The sequence below is a fragment of the Manacus candei genome, unplaced genomic scaffold (genome assembly GCF_025592945.1).
Source record: "Manacus candei isolate 608988 ecotype Guabito, Panama unplaced genomic scaffold, ASM2559294v1 h1tg000045l, whole genome shotgun sequence".
Taxonomy (NCBI): Eukaryota; Metazoa; Chordata; class Aves; order Passeriformes; family Pipridae; genus Manacus; species Manacus candei.
In genome coordinates, this window is record NW_026138093.1 from 6,536,529 (window position 1) to 6,549,555 (window position 13,027).

Sequence of the window (13,027 nt, forward strand, 5' to 3'; positions counted from 1 at the left end):
CACAACATGTGCAGGGACAGATGGAGGGGTTTGTCCCCCTGGCCCTGCCCAGAAGGGACACCTTTCAGGAAGGGTTGTGGCCTTGGCTGTGCTGAGGGTTGCCCCGGGCAATGCAGCTTGGGATTGCAGTGGCACTGTCAGGGCTCTGCAGAGCTCCTGGCAGTTCATGCCTTTGTCCCCAGCAATGCCAGAGAACTGCAGGGGTTGCAGTCAATCACTTGTGCTCTTTGGGACCCCAACTGTCTCTGCTGAATGGGAGCAGGCCTGGAGTTCCCAGACTGTTCCTGCATCCAGGGTTGGGCCTGCAGTGACGTTTGTGCAGCATTCAATTGGCGCAGTGGCAGGATGGCCATGGATCCATTCCTGCAGAAACACAGTAGTGCTCCATCCCAGGCAGGGATAGAATGGGCCCACAAATTTTGGAAGGATAAGAATCAGGGAGTTTTGGCCCTGTGGAATCCCATGGAACCAAAGGAACCATGGGAGATGGTGGAACCTCATGGAATAAAGGGGACATTGTGACCCTGCAGCACCTCATGGAACCAAAGGGAGTCTGGGATGTGGCAGGGCCTGATGGAAACAAAGGAACCTCCTGGGAACAAAGGGAACCAATGAGACACTGCGGAATCTCATGGAATCAAGGGTCCATTGTGACACTGTGGAACCTCCCAGAATCCAGGGACCATTCTGATTCTGCAAGGCCTTCTGGAGTCAAAGGGAACACTGTGACACTGGGGAACCTCATGGAATCAAGGGTCCATTGTGACACTGGGAAAATGATGGAATCAGTGGGCCATTGTCACACTGCAGGGCTTTATGGAGCCCAAGAACGCTGGGAAACAGTGCAACCTCATGGAATCAAGGAGCCATTGTAACACTGCGAAGCCTCAAGGAATAAGGGATCCAATCTTTGCCTCAGATTTTGTCAACAAATTCAATTTAAGGGATTACAGAATTGTGACCGAACCACTTTTGTCCCACACGTTTTAATGATTGGCAAAATGAGAGTATTTATATGAAAAGAATCATTTATTCTTACAAATGATCAGACAAAAGATCTTAATCAGAATTATTTACTACACAATACAAAGGCTAAAACTGCTAGTTGTACAGTATAAGATAGGATAGTGCACTATATTGAAGAAATTATTGAACAATTATATTAAAGCTAGCCAAAAGAAATAATTATTAAGTAGAGATCTGATGGAACTCACCAGACCAACGGTCATGGGGAGATTTCTTTTGCTCAACCTTGAGGAGTGTCCTTGGAGGGTGTCCCCACCCAAGGCAGGAATCTCCACACATCTACCCCAAGAAGGGCTGTGTTAGAAGAACCTGCCTGGATGAAAGGGGACTGGACTTCTATAGTAGGAAGGGATTGACTGCTCCTCACAAATGTACAGACCAGTTACCAGCTTCACTGTCCCATCCAACTTCCAAAAGCAGGATGTGTGTTTGGAGTTGGGTGAACCAGGCTGGTTTGAGCATCATTCAACACCAAAACCATTCCCATGGTGCCACCGGTAACTCTCAGATCTCACAGACAGCTTGCATGAGAGCTGGCACTGTTGGCATTGTCTGATGGGATTTTAGGCCTTATCAGGGTAGGCCCTCCTGCCACCAGGGCAGAGAGGTTGGCTGTGAAAGTCCATCCTGGAGATGCACAGGGAACCAAGAGTTGGGCTCCTGAGTGACATCCAACAATGGACAGGGGGATGGGACTGACCAGATGAAAGTGTCTCAGGTAGAGCACCTGGCACTTGGCCTTGTTGAACCTCCTCCAAGTGGCCTGGGCCCATGGATCCAGCCTGTCCAGATCCCTCTGCAGAGCCTTCCTGCCCTCCAGCACATCAACACTCCCCCCAGCTTGGTGTCCCCTGGGAACTGCCTGAGGCTGCACTCCATCCCCTTGTGCAGATCATTGGGAAAGAGACTGAAGTGCCCTGAGCCCAGTGCTGAGCCCTGGGAACACCAATGGATGGAACTCCATTGCCCACCACTCCTTGGGCCTGGCCACCCACACAGATGTTTGCCCAGTGAACAGATGCTGCAGAATTTGTTTGATAAAGGTCCTGTAAGCCCAGAATATTGGGATGAGTGCAGATTTAGCTCTGCACAACAGAGAAATTAATTCACTTTCTCTTTTCCTCCACTGTGGTTCAAGGGAACTTGTGACTTCAGTGTGTGACTCCCTGTGTGCAAAGGGCAAATATGGACAGAATCCAGGGCAGGGAGTGTTGGGGGCATCCTGGGATCTGTGCTTGACACAGAAGGTGTTTGCCATTGGTCTAAGACTATCTACTGTGCAAAGTGGACTTCAGTGGAGGCAATGTGGACTTAATACACAGCAGGGGAAGGTCTTCTGGTTTTTATTGAGCTGTGCCTTCCTCTGGTTTTGTTTGCTGGCATTAAATGAACATCCCTCTGTGTCTTGTGCAGCTCCTTCTCCAAGCCAAGCAGGTGGGAGTTGGTGCCAAGGAGCTGAAACCTGCAGGTCCAGCCTTGAGTGGAGGGAGCTCAGATTTGCCCAAGGTTGCTTGAAGTGCCAGGGGTTTGATGAGGGAATGGTGGGGTGGGGATAGGGATAAAGTCTGTTGGATTGTCAGACATAAATGGTCTTGGTTTTCTTATCTATTCAGACTGAATTAAGAATTGCTCAGGATCAGTATCGACTGGGGATTGCTGATATTAATGTTAAAACGGGAAAAAAATAAACGGGACATAAAAAAGGAAATGTTTTGTCATTGTTTCTTTAATACAATATATTCACTTGTAATGCAATTCTGAGATATGTCTAATTAACCACAAAAGAATTGAAGACTTGCAAGTAAATTATTCCCAGGGGCTTGTCTGGTTAAGATGCCAGCACTGAAAATAGAGTGTAGAGGAATGAGCAGACACGAAGACCATCCCTGGGGCTGGGGAAGCAGGAACTCAGAGTCACTGGTTCCAGGTGGAAAATGGACTGTGGAGTGTGGCTGTGAAATCTGTCTAAGAAACGACAACAGAATGGAAGATTTAAAAGTAAGTTGCTTCCAGAGTTTAGTCTCCTTAAGATATTTTGAGTGTCAATGAGCCCTTTGGCACTGAATTCCTGAACTGAGGATCTGAAGACTGAGCAAGCCTCTAGAGAAGTCAAATTCCTCAGGAAACCTCCAAGTTGTTGAGGATGTCAGCAAGCCCCAGTGAGGCCATCACTGAAAAGAGAGTGTGGAGGGAATGAGCAGACAAGGAGACCATCCCTGGGGCTGGGGAAGCAGGAACTCAGAGTCACTGGTTCCAGGTGGCAAATGGACTGTGGGATGTTTCTGTGAGAGCCCCTAATGGCTGTACTGGTTTCAGGGGCAGTACAGTTAAATTTCTTCCCCGTGGCTGGTGCAGGGCTATATTTTGGCTTTGTGCTGAACCCAGGGTTGATAATCACAGAATCACAGAATAGGCTGACTTGGAAGGGACCCACAAGGATCATCCAGTCCAACCCTTAGCCCTGCACAGGACCATCCCCAAGGGTCACACCAGGAGCCTGAGTGTACTATCCAAACTCTTCTTGAGCTCTGTCAGCCTTGGTGCTGTGCCCACTGCCCTGGGGAGCCTGTTCAGTGCCCAACCACCCTCTGGGGGAACAACCTCTTTCTAAGATCCAACCTAACCCTGCCCTGACACAACTCCAGGCCATTCCCTCAGTCCTGTCCCTGCTCCCCCCAGAGCAGAGCTCAGGGCCTGCCCCTCCTCTACCCCTGCCCAGGAATTGTACCTGCAGTGAGGTCTCCCCTCAGTCTCCTCTTCTCCAGCTGAACACACCAAGTGCCCTCAGTGTCCTCACACGCCTTCCCCCCAAAGCCCTTCCCCATCTTCCCTGCCCTCCTTTGGACACTCCCTAATGGCTCAATCTCTCCCTTCCATTGTGTCCCCCCAAACTGCCCCAATGGTGCAGGTGAGGCCGCCCCAGGGCAGAGCAGAGCGGGACAATCCCCTCCCTGGCCCGGCCGGCCATGCTGGGCCTGATGCCCCCAGGACAGGCTTGGCCCTCCTGGCTGCCAGGGCACTGCTGACTCAGGGCCAACTGGCCACCCACCAGCACCCCCAGGGCCCTTTCCCGGCACTACTTTCCAGCCTCTCCTTCCCAGTCTGTCTGTCCATGCGGGGTTGCCCCATCCCAGGGCAGAATCCGGCACTTCCCCCTGTGGAAGTTCTCAGGGCTCCTAAAGAGCCGGGAGGTCACGGGATGTCAAAGAGCCCCACGGAGCTAAAGGGACCCTTGGGACACTGTGGAACCTCATGGAATCAAGTGGCCACTGTGACACGTGGGGCCTCATGGAATCAGGGGAGCCCTGGGACACTGTGGAACCTCACGGAATCAAGGGGCCATTGTGACACTGCAGGGCCTCTTTGAACCAAAGGGGCTTGTGCTGGGCTGTCACAGGCCAGGGCAGGGGCAGCTGGAGAGCCCCTGGCCCAGCCATGAGTGACGGGCTGAGCCATCAGCTCCTGCTGAGAGAAGGGACCTCACAGGCCCTTCCGAAGGTGTTAACAGCGGGTCTATTGGCTCCCAGGATGAATATATTGACTCGGTAAGCTTTAGGGTGTATCCTTGATGATAAGGAAGTCAGTACACAGCCCTAATGGAGAAACAAAGCAGACTGTAAAGTTGGTAGGCCTAGGATGAGGGAACTACAATAAGGCCTTGAGCTTTGCTAAATGTATCACCAGTTGATCCTAGACAATGAAAACACTGTTGCTTGCTTAGCTAAAATGAGGTTATTGCTTGCTGCTAGCAAGGGGTATAAAAAGGCAGATGAGAAAATAGAGGCATCTTTTCTGCACACAACTAGACTCTTTGTGTCTTTATCGACCGTCACGACTCTACACCAACAGTTTTGTTATTGCTGGGCAGCACTTGCACAGCTCCAAGGCCTTTCCTGCCCCTGGTACGGCCACGCTGGGGAGGGAGCTGGGATTGCATGGGAGGGTGGGAGGAGACACACCTGGGACAGGTGACCCCCCTGACCCAAGAGCTGCTCCAGACCATGGACATCACACTCAGGGTGTGTAGGGGGGAACTTTGGAGTGATGGTGTTTGTCTACCCAGGTCACCGTTACTCGGGACGGGGCCCCGCTCTCCTGGAGGTGCTGAACACCTGCCTGTCCATGGGAAACTGGGAATGAATTCCTGGTTTGGCCTTGCACATGTGCACGTCTTTGACTCAACCCAGGAGTTTTGTCACTTCTACCCTTCTGATTCTCTGCCCCATCCCTGTGGTGGGGAGGGAGTGAGCGACTGTGCAGTGCTGAGTGCCTGGCTGACATTGCTAAACCTTGACAGATGGAAACTCCACAGGTCTCTGGGACCCTGTTCTAGTGCTGAACTATCCCCTTGGTGGGTTTTTAAAATTATTAATTATTTATTCTGTATGCCAAGTTACTCAAGCCTTACAGAACTCAGTGCAAGATTTCATAGCAGGGCAAGGTGCCCTTCATATCCTTTAGCTTTTTAAGCTGATTCCACACAGAAACACTGCCCATAGGCCATGAGGCCTAGCAAGGGATTTCTCAAACCCAAGGGGAGTCACCTCTCATGGGTTGTGTCACCTCTGGGGCTCATTGATGACTGACCACGATTGCACTGTTTCCCCTTAACATTACATTGGTCAGACCCAGCTTGAAGGAGCTCTTGGCATTGAACTCTTTTGGGGTACTGAAGGTGCTCTGGAGGACAAAGATGTCATGGCAGGGCAGGACATAACAGGAATGCCTCAGGACACCGTTCCCCTCCTGGAGGAGGAGGAAAGCCAGGCTGGACACGTGGTTTTGTTGGAGTGAATATGGGGTGCTTTGTTCAGGCAACCACATACCCCAGTGGGACTTACAGCATTTGGGACCATTTTACACCCTCTGTAGGATCACTTTGTCCATAGGAGTCTCTTCAAGGCCATTCTCACTTCCTCACTCTTCAGGCTATAGATGAGAGGGTTAAACATGGGAGTCACAACTGTGTCAAACAGGGCAGAGTGTTTGTCAGGATCTCCAGAATCCCTCGAGTAGACGACTTTAAGTAGACGACTGTGGCTGAGCCATAGAAGAGTGTCAGCACCCCGAGGTGTGAGGAGCAGGTGGAGAAGACTTTGTGCCTGCCCAGAACTGAGGGGATTTTCACAATTGCCCTGATAATTTGAATGTAAGACAGAACTATTAAGCAGAAGGGAAGGATTAAAAAACCAGGGTGATGGTGTGCAGCCCCACTTGGTTCCAGAACGTGTCTGCACAGGCCAGGTCCAGTAGTGGGGGATGTCCCAGAAGAAGTGAGGAAGGTCACGGGATGCACAGAAGGGCAAAGGGAACAGCTGGTAGGTCTGTCCTGCCTGCACTGGTGCCACAGCCCCCCAGGAGCCCAGCAGCAGCCTGGTGCAGAGCCCCCTGCTCATGGCCAGGGGACAGAGCAGGGGGTGGCACATGGCCATGGAGCACTCATAGGCCATGGTAGCCAGGAGAAGGCTTTGGGTGCTGCCCAGCAGAACCAGGAAATACAGCTGGGCAGCACAGCCAAGGAAGGAGATCCAACCATCTGCCCTCAGGAGACACACCAGCATTTTTGGCAGTGACAGAGGTGTAGTAGACCTGCAGGAAGGACAAGTTCCTCAGGAAGAAGTACATGGGGCTGTGCAGGCTGGAGTCCAGCACAGTGAGGAGGCAACCAGGCTGTTCCCTGCCAGCACCACCAGGTAGATGAGCAGGAACACCGTGAAGCACAGGCCCTGCAGGCTGGAGTGGTCACAGAATGCCAGAAGAACGAATCCAAATCCAACAGTGTGGTTCTCCAAGCCTTTTCTTTGGGACATTTTCCCTCTGCAGAGCAATTCTGTGGCCTGTCCGCCACCACCCCCACTTCAGGCCTAGAGAAAGGCTCCACACACCAGCACACACGGGACTGCAGGAGGAGGGGAGCTGGAGCAAGCTCTGCAGGAAGGTTTGGGAATCCAACAGGGGCTGTTTGCTGCAGGGAGGTTTGCAAAGGGAGGGAAGAACAGAATCCATGAGCCTGCATGACCCGGATTTGCCACAGAGATAAGGGAATCTTGACTTGTTTGGCCAGAGGGGATTTTATTAAATAGAATGCCTGGGGATAGAGGAGAAAAAAAGGAAGGAAATGCATAAATACCAGCCCCTTGCAGAACAGTCTGGCTTACATTCCTTGTCCAGATGTTTAATGCATTTAATGTAAGGATGAGAAGAAAGAGGGTGAAAAAGGAGAAAAGTGATGAAAATGGGGAAGCAAAGCAAGGTAAGGCAAGGCAAGGGAAGGAGAAGCAATCCAAACAAAGCAAGGCAAGGCATGGCTCAGTTCTTAGACCTTGGTGAGAGAGATTAATCCCAGCTCTCCTCACATGTGGGAGCTCATCCCCTGGCGCTCTGTCAGCACACCAAGATCTGGGAGACTGTCCAAGATCTGAATCATTCACCTTCACATGGTGAGGGGTGAATCCCATTGGAAGTAAACCAGGCTTCTCTCTTCCAGGGAATCCAGTGGCTCTGATGCATCCATGGGCATTTTAGCAGGACAGGGAAGCAACGGTTTATGCAGAAATAACAAGAGTTCCTAACTGTACTAAAAGACAGGTTAATGCAAGCAGTGCCAGTGTGTCCTGCAGTTTTCAGTCATCCAGAGAAGAAAGTGGTTCAAAGAGGGTGATCTCCCCACCATACCTGATTTGCCTGAACAGATCAGGTTTTTATAACTTCTGAGAGAGTCACTGATAATCCAACATTCCCGACCTTGCTGCTCTGTCCCTGGGATTCCTGAGCCCTCACAAATCCAGCCCAGAACCCGCTCACTCCCATCCCAGCCCTGCAACACTCCCCAGTGCCCTGCAAGCCCTGGCAGAGGCCCAGCAATGCTCCTGCTGCCCGGGGAGCTGAGCCCTCCCTGTGCATTCCCCACCCTCTCAGAGCACAGGGACTCCCTGCAGGGCTCACTGGCAGGGTGGGAGCTACAAGGCAGCAGCTCCTCCATCACAGGTGCCTTCTAATGAAGCCACAACTCAGCTGAAAAGGGGTTTCAGGAACTCACTTTGGCCTGGGGAGGGAATGTCCTCTCCCAGGCGAGGGCTGAGGATGCTGCTGTGTCTCAGCCAGCACTAACACCCATTGAGAAGTCTTCTTAAACCCTGAGGTGTCACTGATGACAATAGCAGGTCAGAAAAAAATCAAGTATCCAATTAGCCAAGGGACAAGCACAGGGCATTTTTTCAAGAGAAAAATCTGAATTCACACAAACGTCATCCTAATACTTCGCTTATTTTCCCAAGGTATTTGTGCCATTTTCCTGTGAGTTTTATCTGTCTCATAGAGATGTCATTCAAAATTCCCAAGATCAAATTAAAGTTTGCATGAGAGAAAAGTCACCATGATTGTTTTCTAATCTACCAACTTCATAACATAAATATACAGAAAAATTAAATATTCCTATTTAAAACCAAAAGTAATCACTGAGATACCCACATATATTTTAATTTAATGCTTTAACTCAAAGCAACCATTCCCATGCAGATTATCCACATATGAGCAATTCCTCCTTGTTCCCAAATGTTGTCAAAGATGCAGCCTCCTCTTTTTAATTCTCAGGTGTCTCCATGCTCCAAAGATCTCGAGTGGAGCCCAAAGCAGGCCAGTTTTGCTCCCAGGAACCTGCCAGAGCTCTTCTTAGGTGGTGCCAATCTCACAGGCAGCGTTTCCCAAAGCTGGAGGAAGCCTGAAAAGGAAGGAAACTTCCCCAAACCGAGCCAGGCTTTTCTCAGCACCTGAGCTGCTGCCCAGAGCCTTTGCCTCCCTGCACCCACGGCCTCCAAGGATCTGCTGGAGAGTCCCTGGGGAGGCTTTGTCAGGAATGGCCCTCGGGGGGCTCCTTAAAGTTTCAAGGGACTGCAAGGTTTTCAGAGCAATTTGGGGGTTTGATTTTGCATTTTTGAGAGGTTTGTGCAGCCATGTCCTCCAATTATCTGCTGTAACAAGTCCCTTGAGAGCCTCAGACAGTGACAACCCTCAGTGGGGCTCATTAATGCTTCAAGGCACTCAGGGTTTATTAAGGTACTTTTTTTGGCACTGAGCCTCTGAGAGGTTTGTTCAGTCGTGGCCTCCAATGACCTGCTCTAATTAGTCCCCTGAGAGACTCTGTCGGTTGTGACACCCGGTGGGGCTCGTTAATGCTTCAGGGACTGCAGGGTTTTCACAGGACTTTGTGTTCTGCTTTCCACACTGAGTGTCTGAGAGGTTTGTGCAATCCTCTGCAATTACCTGCTCTAATGAGTCCCTTGAGAGGCTTTGTCAGTTGTGACACTCTGTGGGGCTCATCAATTCTTTGAAGTAGTTCAGTTTTTAATGGCACTTTGGCTTTTGCTTTTGACACAAAGTCTGTGACAGATTTGTGCAATCATGGCCTGCAGTGGTCTCCTTCAAGGAGTCCTTGAGGAGCCTGGATTGGGAATGGCCCTCAGTGAGACCCATTAATGCTTTGAGATATGTTGAGATTCTCTTCTGACTTGGACTCATGGAAAGGTCTCCTCTCTCTCAGAGGAGAACCTCACCTGAGGTTCAAGGACTCAGTGCCAAGTGCACCGTGGGGACCACAGGGCTCCTTAAAATCAATCAAGTGCTAAGAAACCACAGCTCTGCCTTGATTTTCCTCTAGTCTAGTGCAGTTAGTCAGGAAGTTTTCTTAATACGCAGAAATACTTCAAAGAGGTTCTAATAAACATGCATTCTTATTTTCAAGGTGTAGTTTCTTACTTTTCTCCTTTGAAAAGAGTTGATTGCAGCTTTCTCTAATTGATTTTGATCCAGGGTCTCTCCTAAGGAGGTTTGGACTGGTTGGAGCTTTCCCTTGAGGTCTGACACAGTGTGGACAACCTTGCTCCACATTTCCCAACTCCATCCTGTCTCTGCTCAGTCTCCTGGGTCCTGCTTTGCTCACAGAACTGGCTGCACACAGCAAAGAGGGCTTTTTCTTCTTTTTTTGCCACAATCTGAAGCTCATGAGGTTCACCTTTGGTAACAGACACTCCTCAGCTGTGAGCCAAGTCCCTGCTGCCAGCAATGAGGTTCAGCTCCCCCAAGGCAAAACCGTGCCAGAAACGTTTTAGACACCCAGAAAGGGAAATAATAAACACGAATAAAGAGTTGGTACTGGGGGGACACTTGGGGATCCTGAGGGGCACTTATGGGGCAGTTTTAGGGGGACATTTAGGGGACACTTAGGCATCCAGGGGGGCGCTTCAAGGTCGGGGACTGTACTGGGGCTGGATGCCTGAAGAATGAACACACAGCCCTGGAACCATTGGATCTCCTGGATGATTGAAGTGCCTCTAATAGAAGGTGCGTGGCCTGCCTGCCCCTCCCGCCGAGCACCAGCTCCATCTCCTGCTCCTGCCCAGCGGCTTTGCAGAAATCCAGGGCTGGCTGTGGATTGAAGGCTGTGGCAAGGGACAGGATACAGTTGCTTCACTTTCCACCCTTGATGTCTCAATGTCTGTGATCTTAGGAACCCTCACAAACCTGGAACAAGGCAGATTATCTGTTTTTGTAAGATATGTACATGGAGATTGTTTTGATCTGTGTTTAAATCGTCCTTGAATAAAAGAACTAATAGAAAACTATGTAAAAAAAAAAGGAAAAGGGAAAAATAAGAAAAACGAAAATTAAAAAAGGGAGAAAAGAGATAAAAAAGAGAAAAAAGAGAAAAAAAAGAAAAATAGGAAAAAATGAGGAAAAAAAAGAACAAATAAAAAAGAGAAAAAAGAAAAAAGAGAGAGAAAAAAGGGAAGAAAAGAAAGAAGAAAGAAAAAAGAAAGAAAAGAGAGAAAGAAAAAAAGAGAAAATAAAAGAAGACAGAAAAACTAAAAACCAAAAAAAGTCCGATCCTCCCCCGCCGCAAAGACTACAACTCCCACAATGCCCCGCGCAGGCGGGGGGCGGGCAGGGGCCGTGGCCGCGCGCTGATTGGCTGCGGGGCGGGTCTGTAAAGGCGGAGGGCGCGCGGAGCGAGCGCCATTTTGGCCTCGTGGTCGGGAGCGAGGAGGACTCGCCTGCGGCCGCTGCACTTCGCTGGGTGAGTTGGCGGGGGGGGCGGCGAGAGCGGGGTCTGGGGATCCCCTCGGGGGCTGCGGGGAGCGCGGGTGTGGGTGGAAAGGCTGGAGGCCTCGGGGGGGTTTAGCGGGGGGGTTCGGGGGTTCCCGGGGACGTTTTGAGGGGTCCCTGAAAGGACTCGGGGGGGAGGTTGAAGGTCCCTGGAGGGTTTTGGGCGGCTCTGATGGGAGTTTTGTTTTCTGAGAAGATTTGGGGTGTCCCAGGTGGGCTTTGGGGCTCTCTGGGGAGGTTTGGGGTTCCTGGGAGGCTTTGCGGGGACCTTCGAGGCAGTTTTGGGGTCTCTAGGGGGTTTAAGGTGTCCCAGACAGTTTTGAGGGCCCGTGGGGGGGGTTGAGGGTCCCTGAATGGGCTTGGGGAGTCTCAGGTGGGTTTTGTGGGTCACTGAGAGGGTTTAGAGGGTGCTGGGGAGGGATGAGGGGTCCTTGAGGAGGTTTCAATGGGTCCAGGGGGGAATTACAGGGGTTTTGAGGGGATTTTACAGGGTCCCCTAAAGCCCAGCATTGGGTTTCAAGGGATCCTCCAACCCCCAGGGGAGGGGTCCTAGGGATGCCCCCAAAAATCCGGGGTGGGAAATGTACCACATCCACGTAAGGGGATCCCAGTGACCCCAGTATATCCCAGTGACCTCCCAGTGACCCTCAGTATGGCCCAGTAACCCCCTCAGTGACCAGCCAGTGTGTCCCAGTGACCTCCCACTGCCCCCCAGTATGGCCCAGTGATCCTGCAGTGAGCACCCAGTAACCCCCAGTATGGCCCAGTAACCTGCCAGTGTCCCCCCATGTGTCCTGGTATCCCCAGGTAACTCCCCAGTGCCCCCCAGTGTGCCCCAGTTCCCCCCCAGTCCCTCCCAGTGCCCTCTCAGAGGACCCCTGAAAGCCTGGTGAGGGGGGGCACGGAGAAGGGGGAGCCTGGACTATGGGGACCCCTGGGATCCCCTAGGACAACAAAGTGGAGAACCTGGAGAGGGGGAATTTCTGGGAATGCAGTATCCCGAAGGCGAGAATCAGAGGAGAAGGGAGCCTTGGGACCCCCAACACTCCCAGCATCTCTAGGTAGAACCCCCAGCATCCCAGACAGGAGAGACTCTCTGAACCATAAAGGGGGGAAACCAGAGAAGGGGAAATCTTAGGAGAATTTTTTTGGGCTCATCTTCATATTTTAGAGTATTTTTTAGGTGAATCTCAACTTTTTTCAGTTTGGGGGGGCAGGAGTCTTCTCACTCTTTCTTATAGGCTTTTGCCTGAATCTCGATGATTTGGGGTTTTCTGGGCTGAGTCTTGGTGTTTTGGAGGTTTTTATGGACACAGGATGTCCAGTGAGTTCTAGAGATGGACTTGGGCAGGAGGAACCCCCAAGCCAACGTGCTCAGCCCTTGTTTTCCCCCCCTTCAGGATTTGTCCTTCCCAAAGCTTGGGCGGATGGAGGAGGAGGCTGCGAGGAAGAGGAAGATGCCTTGGGCCCCCCAGGCAGGTGAGGAGGAAGTCAGTGTCCCTTTGGGCGGGTGTTGTGCTGGCTCTGTCAGCCCAGCATGGCCCCGGCTGCAGGACAACCCCGCTGGCGCCGCCGTCCTGCCGGGGCCGGAGTTGGGGGGATGTCCTTGGCCTTCCCTGTGGGCCGGAGGCAAATCCCCTGCCTGTCCTTCTTGCTTCCTGCCCCAGGCCCCGAGCTGAGGACGGAGAGCGCGGAGGACAAATCCCCCCGTGAGACCCTGGTGGGAGAGGCCGTTTTGAAGGGCTCCCCGGCGCAGGAAGGCAGCAGGGAGGAAAAGGGCCGGAGATCCCCCCGCAGGAGGGGCTCCAAAGCCAGCCCAGGGTGCTCTGAGGAGGAAAGAGCCAGCCTGTGCCGGGAAGGCGGCCGGAGCTTGAGGGGGAGCTCTGAGCTGGTGGTCCCT

The 13,027-nt window shown here is 51.8% G+C and overlaps 1 pseudogene; it reads left to right on the forward strand.

Annotated features, from left to right (window-relative positions):
* LOC127474814 (zinc finger protein 208-like) overlaps positions 1-13,027 on the forward strand; it is a 549,167-nt pseudogene that overhangs the window by 99,386 nt on the left and 436,754 nt on the right.